Raw genomic sequence first — 6,878 nt, forward strand, 5'->3', positions numbered from 1 at the left:
CCGGGCTAGCTCTGGCTCACACTCTGAATGACGACCGTGGAGCCAGAATTGGAACCCGGCTGTCCTGTGTCTCAGGCCTTTTTCCAGCTTGATGTTTCAGGTTCTGTCAGCCTGAGCAGTGGCAGGAGATGCTCTCGCCGTGGTTCCAACTTTCCAACCAGATAGGAGACCTGGGTCAGGGCCTGCGGCTCAGCGGCTGGTCTCGCAGGTCAGAGGAGCGTTACATAATAGATGTCAAGCGCTTGGAAAGAAAAGCAATATAAAAGGGGGGTGAGGGAAGGGCCTCAGTGATGCTTTGACTCCTGAGTGGGTGAGGGTGGAGGCAGAGGACACAGTGATGCAGCATGTGCGGGGTGGGAGGGGAGATGCCAGGAGGCTGAACCCAGGACAAGTCTCCACCGGTGTCTTCGCGGCCCTGGGCCCCGGAGGGTGGGTGGCAGGGGGACATGCAGGGTCCCTAAAGGTGAGGCTCGACCACAAATGGAGGGGAGGCCAGGTGACCCATCGAGGCACCCCAGGGCAGTGGGATGAGAGACCCAGTGAGGCCAGGCCAGCTGTGGGTTAGGGCTTTTGCAAACTCCCGGTGACAGCCAAACGCAGGGGATCAGTTTGTAAACAGACAACAAAATCCTACAGAGACAAACACGCTCAGACATGTTCTAACCCACCTCTCTGATGGGCTCGGAGCAGGAACTGCCTGCTCAGGTTGCCCGCCCCTCTCTGAGGGAGCAGGCGGCTTCCCTTGGTCCTGGAGGGGGCAGCGCCCCCCTCAGGCCACCCTTTTGCTCTTTCCCCATTCAAATCCTACAAATTCCCTAGAGGATTATTACTTTCCTCCTTCCCTGCTGGACTCCAGCTCCATCCCCATCCATCTAGTGTGGATCCTGCCATCAGTTTTGCGGAGACTCCCTCCCAAACCTTCCGTGGCTCCCCATGTCTACAGGGTCCAGCTCAGACCCTTGACTTGGCCTTCAGCCTCTCCATGATCTGGTCTCTGGCCTCAGTTCCCACTGCCTCCCCTCTGCCCCAGCAATGGCCCTCAGTCTTGGGGTGCTGTCTCCATGTGGCCTGCTCTTCCCAATTCCAGATTTGGCCTATTAGGCCTAGTTTGGCCCTTGCCCATGCACAGCCTTGTGGTCAGAGGAGGGATCCCAGTTAGTGGGCGTGCTTTCCTCTGAAGGGTAAGTGGCCCGAGTGCCTGCCCCTGTTGGTGGAGCCATGGCGGAGGGGAATCCCAACCTTGCCACTTCCAGGCAGTGTGACCGTCGGCAAGTGAGTTTCGTTTTTCTCATCTATAAAATGGGAATGATGATCCCTCCACAGGGTCCACAGTTCTTGTTAGTGCCGATCACAGAGATGACATGAAATATACTCTGTAGCTATGATTCCCATGATCAGTGCTGTTATTACTTCATGCAGTAAACATAGTAAGCACCAAGCCACCGGCAGATAGCAAGATTGTCAAACCCCTTCACATGAAAATATCAGAAGCACCACCAGCCCAACTTACGTATGGGAAATTGAGGTGCAGGGCCCCAAAGCCAGTTAATGGCAGAGCTGGACGAGAAGCCAGATCTCCCGTTTTCCAGGCCGGAACCTTTCCGCTCTAAGCTACTGCTGCTAAGAGTCAAGTTCAAACACCGAACTTTAAATATGATCTCAAAGTACACAGAGAGAAAGCCTCAGCCACATATAAGAATCTTTATTACTTGTTCTCACTTTTAACTTTCCCCGGTTTAATGTTCCTGTGTGCCTTTGGAGAATGCTCCTCCCCCCTTCCCAGGCAAAGCTCACTTCTCCAGCTGCTTTTTCTCCCCCTCACTTCCTTCCCGTCTCCATCCCTGGGGAGGCCTTTCTCTGACCTTCCCTGGCAGAGCCATAGGGCAATTGCTGGCTTGCCTTTTTGCGACTCAGCTAAAAAGCTAATTCTATTTCTCCCAGGGCCCTTCTGGATTTTGTTGTTGCTGTTCTTAGCCTCGGGGGTCTACTCTGTGAAAGAAACCAGAGTCTTCCCCTCCCTGGGCCCTTAAACCTCCCCAGCTCCTCCCACCCTAAAAACCAACTACCAAGCAGACAAAGCCAACCTTCTTCTTCCCTCTTCTCCTTCAGCCCCAGTCTTCGGAGTGACCTGTTATCGCCAGGTCTTCCTTCTCTCCTCGGCTCCACAGCTCCTCCCCACCCCGTGGGGCTGTCTCCGCCCCCTCTACCCTCCACCCAGGAGGCTTCTACTCAAGTCATCAGTGACTCCGTTCCCGAAATCCAACAGGCTCTGTGCGGTCCTCCGCCCACTGCACCTTCCTGCACCAGTTCCCCAGCTGACCACTCTCTGCTGGGGGCTGTCTGTCACCCCGTCTCCCCCGACCACTCTACAAGTACCTTCTCAATACCCTGTGTTGGCTCTTCCTCCACCCAAGCATTGCTGTTCTGTCTTGAGCCCTCTCTTCTCTCCGACCTCTCTCCCTTGGCATTCTCATGGGTTGAATTACTGGCTCTCGCCGCTGAGTCCTAGAGCTACAACCCACCCAGCCCAGACCTGTCTCCTGAGCTCTGGGCCTGGGCACCCAAATGCCTCCACTGGGTATCTCCGGGGCAACTTCAACCTAGCACGCCTAGAACCATCTCATCATTCCATCTCTCAAACCCACTTCCCCTCCTAAGACCCCATGTCCATAAACAGCCCCATCACCCACCCTGTCGTTCAAGCCGAAGGCCTGGGAGTCCCTGACCCCTTCCTCTCACTCACCCTGTACCCAGTCAGTCACTAAGTCCTTCTGAGTCCATTTCCAAATGCCCGTGCACTTCATCCAGACCTGATTCAGCTACTGCCACCTAAACCCGGGACTCCCTACCTGTGCCCCAGCGAGGAGTCCTAACTGATCTCCCTAAGCCACACTTACCCCACATTCCACTCTCCTTACCGCAGCCAGAGGGATCTCTCTAGAACACACATCTGTCTACGTCATTTGCCTGCTTAATGCTCATCGTCATCTTCCAGCTGTTTTTCAGTGAAACCCCCAAATGTGTGGTGCCTTGTGCCATCCGCCCCCAGCTCGCGGAGCACCAGCCTCCTGTCCCTTTTGCTTTCCTTCAATTCACCCTGCTTCTCCTTGCCTCCGAGGCTTTGTTCTTGCTGTTTTCTCTGCTTGGAATGCTTCTCCTTCTCCCCTTGACCGATCCCCCAAGAGATCAGGCCAAGGACTGCTTCTCACATTTCCCACCAGCCCACATTTCCCCCCGGGGGCCGCTGGGGTTCGTCAGCCGCCAGGTTGTTTGCACTCACCCGTGGGTGCCTGTGGTTGCTTGATTCATGTCTGTCTCGGCTCCTGCACTGAAAATTCCGTGAAGGCCAGGGGCCATGTCTGTCTCGCTCATCCTACAGCCACACTGTGCCTGGCACCTCGCATCCCGGAGCCCCACCTGCCTGGGCCAGCCCCTGTGCACACAGTCAGCGCTGACAGCCCCAGGGACAAACTTGAGTCTGGAATTCAACGACTCGCTTTTCCAAAGCTCCCTGTGCTTAGCGCTCTGCACATACCTTCCCCATCCAAGTTGGGGAGCCTTCTCCCTCCTCCCCTTGCTCCCAGTATCTCCCCCATGACCCACAATTGCCAGCTCAAGCCCACCATCCCCAGCAACACTTGGTCCATGACCACACAACTCATCCCCCTCTGGATTGGCAGGTGTCCTTCACTCGCTCCAGGATGAACCCACAAGGCACTTGGGGCTCTTCACAATCCAGCCCCGCCTACACTGTCCGCTCTCCACCATGCACACACCCTACAGCCTGGAGTCGACACGAGAGGACTTGGCCTTTAAAGCCACGCTTCCTCGACTTGTGTCCTGCCTGCTTTTAAAAGCTTCAGGACCTTGGACAAGTTGCAAACCTTTGCTAAGCCTCAGTTCCCTCACATGTGAAATGGGACCAGTAATAGGCCCTAACTCATTGAACTTTGGAGGGACTTAACAAGGAAATCTGCAAGAAGTCCTTAGCCCAAGTATTAAGCTCGGCACCTATTGCGTGCTACCATGAGGCCTCTGGGCTTCTTGCCTTTGTTGTGGCCGTGATTGGTCAATGAGCCTGTCCTCCCACTGGTCCTGTGCTAAGAAGGGAGGCTGGGTCCCTTTCATCTCTGTATCCCTCTTGCTTAGCCCAGTGCCTGGTCCCAAGAAGATTCAATAAATGCTTATTAACGAGTAGATAGACCACACACTTGGCACAAATCATCTTATTATTACTTCACTTTGGTGTGTATAAATCTTATCTCTCCTAACACAATTTGAGCTCCAGGGTATGGGGGAGGGGGAGCAGGGGGGAAGAAGAGCTGGGGTGTCTTCGTGTCAGAGCATTCAGACCTGGGAGGGATCTTTGAGCTCCTGACATCCCTCTACCCCCCACGGTGCCCAGCCCAGAGAAGAGAGTCAAGGAGGCATTGTTGACAGATGGGCCCGCCATCTTCCCCCAAGAAGAAGGCATACTTCCCCCTACGAGATATCGCCCTAATTACTCCTTGGTCCCTCCCCTCCACACACACATCTGCTTTCTTAGGCAAGAGCCTGCTTGACTTACACAGAGTTCTTTTGGCTGGCGGTTCTGAGCCAGCTTGGCCAGTTTCTTCAGAAAGTACAGCAGGAAGAGAAAAAAAGTTTTCTTAAAGCCACAGAGCACAAAACCAGGACAAGGGATGGGTCAGTTCTCATCAGCAAAAGACCAGCAATAAGCTAGCATTGGCTAGATAATCTCAGCACTATCCAAAAAGCAGACCCGGATGGCATAGTAGATGGGTTAAGTGTGTTGACCTCCACACTTGGAAAGTCTCGGATTTGAGTCCAGGCTTTGCCCCTAACCCATGAGTGACCTTGGGTAATTTACTTACCCTTTCTACATTCAGTGTCTTTGTCCATAAAGTGGGGATGATATTAGTACTAGCTCAGGAGGATTTAACAGATGGGTGCTCAAAAGCTTGGCTGTTGTTATTACCATACATCCGATGTCATCTGCTGTCAGATCTGGAGGGAAGCTCAAAGGTCATTTGGGAGGGGAGGGCCACACAGGCGGCCTGACTTGGCTAGGTCATACAGGAAATGTTTGTTTTCTCTCTACGCCTGCTCATGACTTGTTTCAGAGACCCGAGAGGAGTTTGCTCCCTTCCCCCCTGGATTCAGAAAAGGTTACCTACCTTGATTTAAAGAGCTCAGACTTGGGGTTCTTGAAGGGGTATGTGCTGCGGCGTCCATGCCAATATCACACTTGCTCTCAGGAACCCATTTGTTCATGAGTGGGTCCCCTCCAGTTGGGGGTCGCTCTGCCCACTGCGGATGCCACGGCTGCAGGTACATCATAGCCTTCACTTGCCATCCATCAGAGGGGCGGAGGCTGTGGCTCTGTGTGCCATGGACACCGCCTGGACCTTGCAGGGATGAGGACCTTAATGCCAGGTAGGCAAGGCACTGCCTGCTCCCCCTTCCTCAGCTGGGCTCGGCGATCTGGTCTCTCCTTAGCTCGGGCCAGAGACTCTTCTTGCCCACCTGCCTGCCAGATGGAATGCCTGCTTCTTCCCAGCCCACATGCACCTTCCCTACTGCCCTTCCCTCTCCCTGATGCTGCAGAAGACCTGGCTGGTCCATCAGGAAAGGTCCAGGTGAGCACTGGGCAGGGGGGCAGGGGGCAGTGCCTCTTAACCATGGCTCAGGGAGTGAGAGGCTTCAGATGTGTTTCCAGTGCTGTTGGGAAAACCAGACTGGACTCAGAATCTAACAACAACACCTGTCCTTCCTGAAGCAGCCACTCTTTTCTTGGTCCAAACCATACACCATTCCCTTCCATCCTGCACTGGCTGGTTTGTGGGGATGAAATGGGAGGCTGCAGCCATCCCAGAGTACCTGGGAAGGGGCAGTTTCAGTTAGGGTTGGTGGTGAGAGAATCTTCCGGCTAGTTCTCTGTGGAAGTACAAACACAGGGGTCCCCTTGGAACAGGTAAGTGTCACTGGCCAGGGTAGAGGAAGCTCTCCTGAGGTCCAGATCCTGGAAAAGGGTGTGGCAGGACTTACTGGGGCCTGACAAAGGGATCTCCCACTCCAGATCCCCTTGAAGATCTGGTCTCCACAGAGACCAAGAATCCTCCACGTTCAGTGTTGTGTCTTAAAGCCTGGGCTAACCCATTGCCCAGGAAAGACACCAAGTACCTGTCCCACTCTCCATGAGTAAGGGGAGGGTCTGAAATGATGACCTGATCACCACAGGGTCTGGCATATTGGTAGGAGGGCTGGTTCTGGTTTCCCATGAGTCTGAGGCTAGAAACCCTGTTTGGCCTGGCATGGTGGTTTGCTTTGGGGCCAATGGCAGAGCCTGTGGATGTGAGTCTAAGAAAGCCATAACCTTGGCACCAGTCTGTGGTGATCACAGAATCACAGGCTCCATCACAAGGAGGACCAGGGTCCAGGAGGCTGGCAGAACTTGTCTTCAACAGCGCCCCCAGGTGGTAGCAACAGGAGCGGTAACACCAACGGCCTAATGAGAACTAGTCTCCCTCTTTCTGGCATTGGAGGCTGGAGTCCCCTCTTTGCACAGAGAAAACTCATGGGTTCATTTGGACAGGAGCAATCAATGGCTTCAATCAGGAGATATCGGATTCCTGCTAAGCTCTACAGGCAGGAATTTGAGCAATTAGCCAGAAAATTAAGAGATTTGTGACCAATCTTTCCAAACCGGGGAGGTGGGCGATTCTGGTCACAGCATGGAATTTAGTGTCTTGTAGGTTCCTTCTAAAAGTCTTTCGAGGACGCATAAGTAGGCACATAAATATATGACCAAGGACACGGAGGCTGCAAGACATCCAGAGCAGGTACACATTCATGCAGCTGGTAAGTGTTGGACCCAG

This window comes from Callorhinus ursinus, unplaced genomic scaffold (genome assembly GCF_003265705.2).
Source record: "Callorhinus ursinus isolate GAN/ISIS: 27379988/994484 unplaced genomic scaffold, GSC_fseal_2.0 scaffold18, whole genome shotgun sequence".
Taxonomy (NCBI): domain Eukaryota; kingdom Metazoa; phylum Chordata; class Mammalia; order Carnivora; family Otariidae; genus Callorhinus; species Callorhinus ursinus.